We start from the raw sequence: 13935 nt of genomic DNA on the forward strand, positions 1-13935 counted from the left end.
GCTTTATTTTAATATAAATAACATTTTTTTCATATGATAATTTACATCTAATTACTGTAACAGTGGGCTGAATAAATATTTCAGATTTATTTCTTCAAACATAAAACCAAAGAACCAAAGAAAGGTTTCTAATTGTTATCATTTGTTTCAGCTCTAAAATAAACTTCATGGTCACCATGATGGTCCATGAAGTAGCATTAACTCAAGTGATTCAAGTGTTACATTATGATTGCTAATTATAGCACATATCTATCACTCTATTGTATAACACTTTATTTCAACTCATTAACCAGACTGCCACCATTTTTGACAGTTTCATGGGGTCGCGAATAGATATGACAAAAATAAATAATGCTGATTTTGATTTCAACCGAGTGTATTTTTGTTCAACCAAGCGTGATGCTGTTACATTACAGACAATTTTTCACAGGCAGTCACTGTCATATGGAACAGATAAAAACAAATGACCCTGGGGGCGTGTTTATGCGCAATCTGATAACTAAATAATTATGCTCCAGTTACATGTATGTACCAGTCCAGATTTTTTGCTATCAAGATTAAAGTGTCAGTTATGAAATTCGCAATTTTGAATAAATTGTTTTTACTTTTAAAAATTGTCGTAAGTTGCGACACATGGGATCGGCACTGATACTCCTGGACTCACAAACTTATCATTTTATAAATTATTTAATTATTTGAGCAGAGTAAAATATGTTCATTTAACTACATTGAAAAGTTAGGGGTTCAGCTTTGCACTGACAACTGGAAAAGTGCAATGACCCCTGAATAGAGAGTAATGGTTACTGTATGGTAGTTTATTGTCGAGTCGTGATTCTTTTAGAGTCGTTTTTATAGAGATTGCGATAGAACATTCCCACATTATGCAGTCTTTACAGAAAAGAGTTTTGACCAGGTCATCATCGTTTTGCTGATAAAAAATGCAACAAAAACAGGTCAATGTTGTAATTCATCTTATCAAATATTTCCTCTTTTATAAAGTGTCCCTATAGTGTTCCTTGATAACACAAAATCGTTTATTTATGGGTATTTTTCATACTACATGTACATAGTCTGTTGACATCTTTTCAAAAGAAGTTAACCTCCTCTTCAATGTCAGTTTTAAGCAAGTCTTGAAATTGGAATCAGAATAAACAGCACAACAATAAAAGATTTTCAAGATGGCAGTTTGACACTACGAAGACAATCAATTATTTATTGTTATTACAGACGATAAACATTTGACAAAAAAGCTACATGTACATATATAAAGACCAAAGGTTAATACGGGCTAAAACCCGCGAAGCGGGCGTTGACCGTTCATACATATGGAAATTTAGACCATAAAAAAACATAAGAATAACATACAGGGATGCGTTTCAAAAAAAATTGCCACGCGACATATATTTTCGCGATGCTATTTATGACCTTGAACAAATCAAAAACACTTTGACATATGCTAAATCACATGTAAATACATACCTCATAGTGTTTTTCCCACGATTGCAAAGGGGCATGGCGCATTACTTTCAAAAAGGGCATTTTAGCGCGCAGTTTAGGCAAAAAAAGGGCAAAAACGTTCCCTGAATACCTGAATTACGGGGAAACATGTAATCGCATCAGAAGCAGTTGTGGAAAAAATAACATATAAACAATCACATTTAATGGCAATAGATGTATTTAACTTACTATGATTTATATCAATAAATTTACCTTCCAATGTTCATTTAAGTTCCATGCTGTTTCAATAAACTGTACAGCACGACAAACATAATAAAGCAATATATGCATATGAATCTGAGTATACACAGATCCACTTACATATAAATGAAACCATGTTTGTCTTATCCCATTTTCTAACAATAATCTTGACAGATGTTTAAAATAACATTGCGAGTAAATTGATGGCAAACAATATGCAAACACTCGTTTCCGTGACTTACATCCAACGGGTAGATTACAAATAAATAAATAATGTTGTTGCTATCTAAAACATTTTTATGCATCGTTGATTATCACAGACATTTCATTAATTCCTTCTTAATGTATAATCTCCATCATTAATTCGATCGTTTACGACGTTATTTGCCATTTTTGCCGAGTCACAATTTCACTCTGTATAGTCCGCCATGTCGATAAAATGTCAAATGATGTAAGCAACAGGTGCGCATAGCAACGTTAAATCGTATACGCGATTCGCATTTTGTTAAATTAGTATACGTCTCAGTAATTATTTCAATAATTAGATCTAATTATCTTAAAGACGAAAACGATAAAGAATAAATTTGTTTGTGATTTTTAATGTAATTATGCGTAAAAAAATATGTTTTGATATAACTGAATAATGCATGCAATGGATTTCCGGAATAAACCCCCTTCGGAAGAAACCCCCTTCGCTAAAAACGATAGGGCGGAAGAAACCCCCTTTCATAGTTTGCATACGCAGAAGAAACCCCCTCGCTAGTTTTGCATAGGCAGAACAAACCCCCTTCGAGTTTTCAGACAGGCGGAATAAACCCCCTTCGTGTTTTCAGACAGGCGGAATAAACCCCCTTCCTAAGTGTTAAGTCTTTCCCGCAGAGGTAGTAAAATCCCGACTCAAACGATTCCCCAATACATCCGTTTCAACCCGACTCTATTACTGCATGCTTGCTACTTTTCAAGTTTATATTCATTTCCCGATAATCCCGTTTATAACATTTTTAAAGCACTTTCTGGTAAATATTAACGATAAAAGCTCTCAATAGGAGGTTTTTGTGTGACGTCACAGAGGGGTTTTCTGTTACTAAAAATAGATTGGCCGTCAACTTCTTGATCGCGGCCAATTACATTGTATCAGAGTTAAGGTCGTCGGAAGATTTAATACTTACAATTTCACAAAACAAAACTATAAATACCCGTATTCTTTTTTAAAATAAGAATTTAATAAATGATGTTTACAAAAATAATAAAACATATAATAATTTGAATATTATTATAAGTGGTGTGGATGCGATAGTGTTAATTTTCATCCGGGATTGAAATTTAGTGTAAGGGGTGCATTGAATCAGTTATAAAACAAAGCCCTAAAATATCTCAATACATTTTAATCTTGAAATGTTTATTTTTATTTTTTTTTAACATTGAATGAATTTTCATTTTGTTAACATAGAATGAAAATATTAATAAATTTAAGCATTCAAATTGAAAAAACACCTGCATATTTTGCAAATTGAACTGTCTTTGCATGTACACGTATATTGAAAACTTGTCTATAGTGATAATGAGCGATACAAATCTATCATTTTATGATACCATTAATCTACACATTTAATTTATTTAATGCAAGTATGTTATATCCCTATAATGACCAAACGCGATTGCTTGTTTTCATGACAATGTTTCGAACACTGCAGTAACGCACGATCCTTACACATTATAGCAGAGTTTACATTCGCAGGTACCCGTTAAATACGTTAATTGTGTAGCAGTAAATGTGTACAATATTTTAAATGTATAGTTATTAAACACTTTATTATTATGTTTAAACTGGCTAATATATATACTTAATAGCAGGGTTGTCATTATGCTTGGAAACAAAGGATTATTTTGGAATAGTAACCGATTCAGCCGGGGGTAAAGGGAGGCCGCCTAGGCCCCCTTTTAGGTCCAGGGCAAGGCCCTGGCAGGGGGGTCAGACCGAAAACGAATTCTAGACATTTTAGGGACAAAATAATGCTATTCTTAGAGCATAAAAAGTTAAAATGAGGTCTAAACAGAATAGATTTTTTTAGATTTTCACATTTTAAGTATACTGTACAATGTAAAAACATATTATATTGATAGATCTTTGCATGTTCCAATTCTATCCATTACCCGATAATCCAGTATTATTACGATTTATTTTTTTCAAAACCAAATTACGGCCAATATTGACGATGAATGTCGTCCGCCATTTAACGCAAGTGCATATACAAATTAAATTGTGGGATTGGGGAAATCCCATTGAACATGCGTAAATCACGTGACGCGATTTGAGAGCATTGAGAACTGTTTATTTAGTAATTACGACAAATCAACGACTCAAACTAAACTGTTACATGTACCTCCTGTCAGAAAAGTTTGCGAAAGTGAAAGTGAATTTCTGAGAATTAAAACGCGTCTTTCTTTAAATTTTACCGAGTACTTTCCATTCCGGATCGTGATATAACTTGTAAGGTCATTCATGCATGTAGACCTATATGTATGCATAGTTTGGCAATCTCAAAACACGTTATTTACCTACTTATTACATTATGTGTTATGACCATTTGTATTAAGAAAATGCATTATTTAATTTAAGTATTTTCAAATGCGTATAATTAAATGTGTTATCCGAAATCATTTTCAGATTTCATTATTCAAAGAAAATTTATAAAATTTTAGCAACAGAGACACATTTCTTGTGTTTTTCATGTACAGATGAAAATCATGCCAAAATTCGACTTCATGTAAAACATCACGTCATTCTTCCTCGGGGAAAGCGTGGACATAAATATTTAGATGCTTAATAACAACTTCGGAGCGCAGAGGTTGCTAATATCTTTTATTTTGGTAGAAAATTGAAGAGCATTTTTTTGATATGTGGAAACCTTTTCTCTCACTAAAAAAACTAGTTAATTACGCTCTACAGTGCTGCATTCCTTGAGAAACGGTCAGTACTAATCTGTGAAATGAACAGCTATTTGATAAAGTTTCACGTGGGGTCGGCGTGTATTCGGCTGTCTGAGCGCTGATTGGTTGACGTTCTTACCAAGAAGAATTTGATTGACAGCTTGAAAAACCAATATTGGCCACCCACTGAGAAATTCATTGAAAACAGTAGCTCTTACGCGGAGTTAACGGACTGACTGAATGACCGGGCGTCGCTCTACTATAGTACGGTTATTCCTCATCAATTATTGTCGGTTTGCGTGATCAAAACTTCCGATCGCAATTTTAAAGATTCGGGAAAATCAACCGATTTTCTGGCGATTTTAATCGATTAATTCGATCGGCAATCGGTTAAAAATGACAACCCTGAATAGTTCCTAGCTGTTAATCCATTTCGGACAAATGTCTATTTTAAATATGTTCACATATTTTATTAAAGCAATTGTTAAGTTTTTGACTTAATATGTCGAGAGATGACATGGAGGTATCATAAATTGTGTTTAATGACCAGACACATGTGGTTTATGCAGAGACCCCATACAGAGTCATACAAGTATAGGTCCCTGGGTTTATGACACATTGTTTTCTTGTCTGGACAGTATCCGATCATATCGAGATAATTGGTTTTTGATAAAGAAATGGGCAATTAAACAGTGGGTTAAAATGCTGAAACAAAGAGTGTCAAATTTGGTGTGAAAATTAAATACAAAACATTAACATTTGTCAAGAGGATTCAGTTAATCTGTAACAAGGTAAGTTTTTACAGACAAATAGGTTCAAATCAGTTTCTATATGTTGATTACATAAAATCAATCAATTTGTTGTTTGTTTTCGTCTTTATTTGTGTTCGTTCATTGCAGGTTTTTTTTTCCACTTTTTGGGAAGATAGCCCATGGCTTTGGAATTGGGAATTTTATTGGCATTTTCATGAAATTGGGAAAATTAATTCATTAGCCTTTTTTTCCACACGAAAAGTCCACTAATTAGGGAAATACTAAATTTGATATAACACTTTATTATCATTAAAATTAAAAGAACAAAATCATACAAAACTTTGTTAGATGTAATTGAATTAAAATTTAGATAAAATATGCATAAGACACTTCTTTCTAAAAAAAATAAATAAAAAAAAAAATTTTATTTTTTTTTTTTTTTTTTTGGGAAATTGGGAATTTTTTGCCACATTTTGGGAAAAAAGTATACTTTTTGGGATTGGGAACATAGCGGAATTTCGGCTATAAAATCGGGCCAAAAAAAACCCTGCATTGGATTCAATTTAATCTGAAAGAATTTCAATTTCTGAGTATTTTTTGTTTTTCAAAAGGGTCGCGAATATGTTTGTAACCTTATCACGATGCGCTTCATCAATGCAAACAATAGCAGAATGGCCGCAGTTTTGACGGCCAAAATTTGAGCATGCGCAAACGTGACGTCATTATCGGAATCCCCAAAACCTCCTATAATATCTTTAACACAAACCTTGCCAGTTTTTTCATTTATAGACTTGATGAAATATTTCCTCCGAACATGCATCAATCCCCTGACTAGTTGTGTGCTTGTTACAACGATCAATACACCCACGCTTTATATGCTGCATAATTTTCGCGCCCTTTTTATTGAGAAAAAGAGTCAACACAAAATAGAATATACACTGCAAAAATATTTCAACGTTGCGGTAACATTTACATTCGGAAGTGTGTTTCGTATTAAAAACGCGTTAACACCAACTTACGGGAGTGTGTTTCGGATTTACAGTAAAGAAGTATATCGGCCGTTTGTTCACAAGTTGTTAATGAAGTTGTTAATGATTCACACTAAATATTCAATCTGTGAAACTCAAACATCGTTATCGTGATAATTGAATGAAGGTGCGAAAATCTGATTGAAGGAGTGTACCGGCCGTTTGTTCAGAAGCTGTGAAGAATTAATCAAGATGGTAATAAAACGAATAATGTATGAATGGGGGAAAGAATTATTATTGAAGGATAAAATAGACAAAAATAGAATGAAATATATTAACATTTATTTACAAAGATCAAGCAAGCATATACTAGAAAACATTAAACAAATTGCTGTAGCAAAAAAGGACACGCATTTAATGATAAAACAGGCATATATTTACATTTATTTACAAAGATCTCAAACAAGCATATATTAAAAAGCAAAAAACAATTTGTTGTTGAAAAAAAACACGCATTTATTAACGATAAACAGGCATATATTTACATTTATTTATAAAGATCAAATCATTCCCTAAAATCACACAATTATAGCCGAATGCTAATGTAATTAAACAAAACTGTACATAACTTCACACGAGCCGCAAAGGCGCCGATCATGACACAACTTCTCATCAGTATCTTCAATAGCCGGTACATTAAAGGACCTTTTATATAATTAAATGAAGGTGCGAATATCTATTTCCAAACTGTTATGTGCTGAGTAAAGAGGTGTACCGGCCGTTTGTTCACAAGTTGTTAATGATGAGATGCTCGTGTGAATTTGTCTTGCACTCGTTTCAGTGAGATTATACCATTTTATATGCGTTAACTTGTACTAGATTGATAAAAATAACAAAAACACAAAATTAGCGCCCAGAGCCGATAGTGACGAAGATATTTCGTACATATTTTCCTATAATAACCGAAGCATTCGTCTTAAAAAAAAATTGAATCATGCAAAAAACCGTGCTTACCGTGCGTTTGAATGTAACTAAATCGTCTGGAAGGGGGTCTGTTCCGCTATGGAAGGTGGTTTATTCCGCCTGTCTGAAAACTCGAAGGGGGTTTGTTCCGCCTATGCAAAACTAGCGAGGGGTTTTTTTCCACGTATGCAAACTATGAAAGGGGGTTTCTTCCGCCCTGCCGTTTTTAGCGAAGGGGGTTTCTTCCGGAGGAAGAGAATAACATCGAGTTTTTCATCAAAGATTCATCACATTGCCGACCAAAAAGTGCGCTTGGTATAACATAGCCTCCGGCATTATCGAATGATACTGACACGGGGTTATTCATGCATGACTAATTCACAGCTTTGGAGCAGTCAGTAAGACCTACCTATAAATCGAGCACTGTAATAGATTAAATCTGCTCAATTAATATAGTCGATTAGACGTTGACGTCTCTCGAGTAAATGAAGCACAGTTGGAGCGTCACAGACAATCAAGGACGCTGATTTTGCGGACCAAGTTAGGTCAATAGGCAATAAAGATGTTATCAATAAGGACGCGTGGCGAAATTTGCCCTTGAAAAAGAAGGGCGCGTGGTGAAATTTGTCTTTGAAAAGGGCAGAGTGGCGATCCGGGAGGGCGGCGTGACTTTTCGCCACGCTAAAATGGCCTGGGAAAAACACTACCTCAGGAAAACTTATATCAATGACATCATAATTGTGTAGTGAATTGTACTTAATATTCTCGCATTATTTGTTTTTCTTTGCAACCGTTCCAGAATTAAGTCATTATCTCCCCTGAATACTCTTCTTCGGTGGGTATTATCCAAAGACTGGTTCACTACATATAGTGACAGTCTTTACTAAACACAATGTAGGTGAACATAACCCTTCTTTAATATATTGCCGAATCTCAGATTTCTATCGAATCAATTTGCTTTGATCTTTTCGATATCGTATTGTTAATATTATCCTGACAAATCACCAACGCTTGTTAAAAAAATATTTGTTTTAAACATTGTAGTTGGCATCTCTATTCTTTGCAGTATTCTCGCGGTATTTCAATAACGCCACCCTACTGTTAATTTGTCAGAGTTCGTGACGGATTTTCCATTCGCTCTTAGAAAGAAGTTTTACGTGTGATCATGAGCAATATTCTGGTTGTCGTTGTTATCCACCAGAAACACATTTATTCACAAAATTTAAAGATATTCCGATCTAATTTTTTTGTCTTTTAGCTTTAATTTTTAACGTATTTACACCTCGTCTGCTCGCACTTTACCGATATCCCGAAAGGTTACATATCATTATAATTAGTTTAGGCCTAAAACCACAAAATCCGATACCGTTGGATTTTGTACCACAATCTAATGTAAGAATCTTCCAGATTCGAAATCAACAAAAAAACAAGACATTTATAAATTTTCTGCATTAATGGTCAAATTTTAAGATATTTGTTGGTTTTCTGTTTTTAGAAGCTGTTCCGCCAAAGCAAGAGCTGGACATCATACAATCCATTCTATCCAGCAAAACTGACAGTTTTGGTTTACAGAAATCAACAAAGAAGGGATTCGTGAACTATCAGAATTTCCAAGCTATACACACAGTTATTATCTGTTGTGATCTTTATTGTTTCTGTTGGTTTACTTGGATGGAACATGTGTGAACTTTTATAGAACTATGAGAAGTCTATATATGTCTATCTATAAACAAAAATCAGCTATGGTATAATAAGATCAGATGTGCAAACAATATCAAAGGGTTGTTAAATTAACGATTTGAAGGCAATTATGCGGAAAAATATGAAAGTTCTGTAAGTTTTGTCTGTATATCGACAAGTGTCTGCGAATAAATGTCAAACTAGTAATACAAAACTTACCACCAGTATGTAAAAGCACTAAGTAGCTGTGATCATTTTTAGTAAGATATTGTAATTCTAAACAGTAGCAAATAGCTTGTTTAGTAAATGCATAATTCAATTAATATGATTTCCGTTCTATTGTGTAATTAATACTGGATTGATTTTACCTTGTTACAGTGTATGTGTTAATTTCCATTGGTTTGTAAGTTATATCCGTTTGCTAAATACGAGGCTGTTTATTAACGTTGCTATCAAATAATTGTATCGCTGTCGACTAATACTATAACCGATACTGTGATCGGGCACAAATAGAATGAAAAACATCATGTCAAAGAATTTTATTTTTTAATGATTCCACAGATTTGTAGCAGACCGCCCATATGTAAAACTAAGATTACACACATTACACGTTGCGGTCTTCTTATCCACAGACCGTGTAAAGTATTCCCTACTGCAGAAGGGGCTGGTGGCATTTTCAGATTTGAATTATGATTCCTTGATGTTTTTTTAATTTATATCATCTGTTACTTTTGAGTAATTCACATATTTAAATTTCTGTTCAAACTGTGATCACAAAAACTAAATTATTATTCGCAAGTAAATTGAAGCCCTTAATTGATACCTAATTGACAAACAACAGTTCTAACTAGTAACAGATGTAGAAATGTTGAATTTGTCAATTGTTTAAGCAATTTACGATGTTAATTATAATTTATTCTTCTTGTTTAAATAACATTTTTTTGTGCATTGATCTTAAATGGATGTTAAATTTGTTTATTCCAGGTAAGTTACATAAGTAATTTAACTAATTGGATATCGCGAAAAAAATGTGTAACAAAAATACATGTATGACTTCATATATCGCTATTTGTATACATGTCCAGGAAAATCGGCAAATGTCCCGGAAAATTTAGCACAATGTCCTGGAATCGGTCTGGAAATTTAAGGCATGTATTGCATTGCTGTAGGTTTATATACACAAACTGAGAATATAGAGTAACATATTGCAAACTGTCGAGCAAGACACGTCAACAGTTTGTTTCTAATCAGCAATACCCTCTTTAATTTTTTCTAAGCGACAACAAACTGTTGAAGTGTGTTACTCGACAGTTTGCATTTGAAAGTTTGCACCTGACTGCACATCGGAGACTCCAGTGTTTGCATTGTACATGTACTTGCTCGCATACTACACCTGTTAGTCACGTGACGCTTGACAGACGCTGCATACAGGAATGGTGTGAAATGAAAACAAAGGCAGTCAATTGAGCGTGTCTGTCAAAATTGTCGATACGATGCGTATCCTTGGAGATTTATGACATTCTTTGCTGGATTATAGTGTGGATTATAGTGTTCAATAGAAAATTGACTATTCAATTAACCGAAATACGCCGTATTTCCTATCTGAATATGTGGAGTTTTTACAACCGGAAGAGATGCAAATGGTTTGGTGTTTTCAATTTCTATTCAATTAACCGAATTATTTGATTATCCGATATTTAATTGAGTGGAATCTACTGTGTTTATTTAATATTTTAATTACGAAACAAGTATGTTGTTATGCTGTTACACATAATTAAACATTGATAATAAATAAGAAGACAATTAGTGGTGTTAAAGTTTCCCAACAGTAGAAATCATTCTTCTGATGAAGTCAGTGATATACAGACGAAAGCTTCATGTATGGCGCTCAATACGTAGTGTGTGTTATTTGACAGTCTAAAACTTAATGGATTAAAAATAATCCTGTCAAATTTGTCAATCAAAATTGATTTGACACATCACATGATTTTGTTTATGTTAAATCAGTGTACTGTATGCTAAATGCAACTGCTTTAGCAAGCTGTCAAGTTGAATTGAGACATTTGATGAAACAAACTGTTTCCTGGGTAGGACCAGTACTTAGTGTCTATATGGCTTCGAAAGTCTACAAGACCTACTAGGTAGAACGAGAAATGTACTTTGACGTACAATTTTCACCGACCCTTGAGTGTTAGCCAATCAGAAGACACCTTGCATCTGTTGCTTTTAGAGATATTTGACATTAAACATTATTATTATTATTATTTATACCGAATTATGCGACTATCGACCGCTTACTAATAGATATTGTGCGTACTTATTAAACATTATTATTATAATAATTTATACAAAATTATGCGACTATCGACTGCTAACTCATAGATATTGTGCGTATTTATTGACCTTGCTTGGCGGAATTTACCTCTGACTTATGCAAGTTATGGTTATCACAAAATACGACCAACGGGGAGGTTATTATACATTATTTATCCCGTTAATGCTTGGTAACTGTTTGGTTACCGTTGGGAATTTCCTACACTGTAATGCGCTGGACGGTTGTGATACTACGCCCCGCATGATCAATAAGTACTCACAATATGCTGAATATTTTAATTTAAAAAAAGGTAACGATTGAATCTTCTTCAATTTGTATATAATCTATTTCAATGCATTAAATACTTGAAACTTCTATGTGTTGTTTTTTTGCCGTTCTGATTTTTTTTTTCATTTTGTCTTCAATTAAAAAAGAGACTAAGCCAGTTAGAAGACACCCTATCCACTCAGGTTTTTTTTTTACTAAGAAAGTGACGCCGATATTCTGCATCTTCCCCTACCAGAATTTTTCCCCTAAAAATACCATTTCCCCTCCAAAAATCTAATTTTTCACCAAAATATAATATTTTACCCTCAAAGAAATGTTTTTTTTCTTTTGGGAAGTCGACACTTATCCAATTTGTACCATGTACAACGATCTCGCGCTCTCTCTCTCTCTCTCCCGACGAACACTCAAATCTGGGAATCCCAGTGATTCTATATATAGCTCTTAAATTACGTCATGGAAACCGGGCAACTAATCGTATTAATCATGTGACTATTTTACTGGATTTTGGTCTTGCTTGAGGAGGGTGTTTCGTCAATTAATTACCGGAAACCAGTCGAATTTTCATCCGGGTTAAGTGAAAGCCAAGATACAAACGTTAAAACAGAAAAAAGTCTCACACTTGGCGTTCATACGCGAACAAAATAAAACGTTAGGACTCGGAAAATATTAATTGCGTTGACGCATTTTTTAAGAATGAATCATCAAAAACCGTTGAAACCCAGCAGGATTCGGAGGTACATGTAATCAACATCGATTAATACTGTCAGATTATTCAATTTATTGTGAAAGTGAAAGTTGACAATCGGCAGCTGCCGCACCTTTCCCTTCCAATACTGTAGCAGATCTAGATCGTCAACCCATTCATCATGAAATTGAAATCATAATATTGACATCGTTCCCCGGCCCCAGTTGAAAACATTTCCCATTATTAGATCTACCCCTGCATCTTTATTTAGGACTTTGACTTTAATATCATACTTGTTCATGTGTTTAAGAACAAAAAGGTCAGAGACATGCCTCTTTTTCTATAAAAAACCAGGGGTTTTTCTGCCTTCTTTGGGAAAAGGAGTCTGACCAAATTGGGAATTTTTTATCGACAAAATTGCCCATTTTGGGAATTTTTGTTTCGTGAAACGGCTCATTTTGGGAAAAAAATTTGAATTAATCATGCTTAAATAAGTCTGTGGTTTAACAATTTTCTTTATATAAACACATGCAGAACAAACACTGCCCAAACACAAGTTACAGCAACAATTTTGGCCGAGCTAAAATAGAGCCATGGGTATTTCATTTCATACTTTTATGTTTTAAATGACGATTGAACTACAAATTTCTTACAAGGCTCTGAGCATTCAGTTGCCGATTTTGTGATTGACGGCCATGGCATTACTTCTGTTACTGTTACATTTTGCTGAGTATCGTCTGAGCCTGTCTATTCAGGGTTACTCGCGGCAGTAATTTCGGAAGATTCTGAGCGTTTCGAAAACATCGATGATATCGTTACACATCCTTTAGCGTCTATTTTTCGTTTTTTTTTTTTTAAATCTAATATTTACAATTGTGCGAAGCCATGATTGAAAATAAGCGTCTACAGATATGGTATAGAATGTGTATTGTGCGGTTCTATATACTCTTTTGTATAATGCGGAACAGTTCGAACGTCATTGCTAAGAGTAAATGCATCCGGCAAATACACCAAAAAATCTGTGTCACTAAAGGTTTTATTACGTCGCGAATGAAGGGAAGTCACTCTTTCGATATAATAATAAATTATGTTTACTTTTTACTATTATGAAAGATTTTATTTTTTTGAATTGGGAAAAATGCAATCAAAGTTCGATTGGGAACGGATCCGTTTGCTTTGGGAATGCCTCCGTTCTCCGGAGGCGCAGACAGTGCTGAAAAACCCCTGAAAACCCTGAAGTCTGTAGGTGAGTTATAGACATTGAAATGAACAGTTTTTATTTTTCCCCAAATATGTCTCTTTCGAGCTCGATTTCCCCCTTTTACCCAGCGTCCAGCGTCTTCCCCTTTTTCTAAAAAAAAACCCCTGCCACTATACCACAGACAACGAACCAGCTATAAATTCCTGTGGCTAGAAAAAAATAAAATAATAAGATGCTAGATCTTTAAGCTTGGAACAAGTAACTCGTTTTAAGATTGATTTTTTGGGGATGCATTACTTAATTATTGCAATAATTATAATATTTTGAACACAATCATGTCCATATATTTATTAAAAATACATGGTTATCAAAAAAACTTAAAAAGCTTTTGCCTGTAAATAAGGTAGCACCTATAATCATATTACAACATATTTATTGCATTGGTTTTTACCTGT

General features: G+C 34.0%; 1 protein-coding gene across 2 annotated transcripts in view; it reads right to left on the bottom strand.

Moving 5' to 3' along the window:
* LOC127864477 (oxysterol-binding protein-related protein 1-like) overlaps positions 1–13935 on the bottom strand; it is a 103611-nt gene that overhangs the window by 58976 nt on the left and 30700 nt on the right. The gene's annotated exons all lie outside the window — the stretch shown is intronic.

Source organism: Dreissena polymorpha, chromosome 1 (assembly GCF_020536995.1).
Source record: "Dreissena polymorpha isolate Duluth1 chromosome 1, UMN_Dpol_1.0, whole genome shotgun sequence".
Classification (NCBI taxonomy): Eukaryota; Metazoa; Mollusca; class Bivalvia; order Myida; family Dreissenidae; genus Dreissena; species Dreissena polymorpha.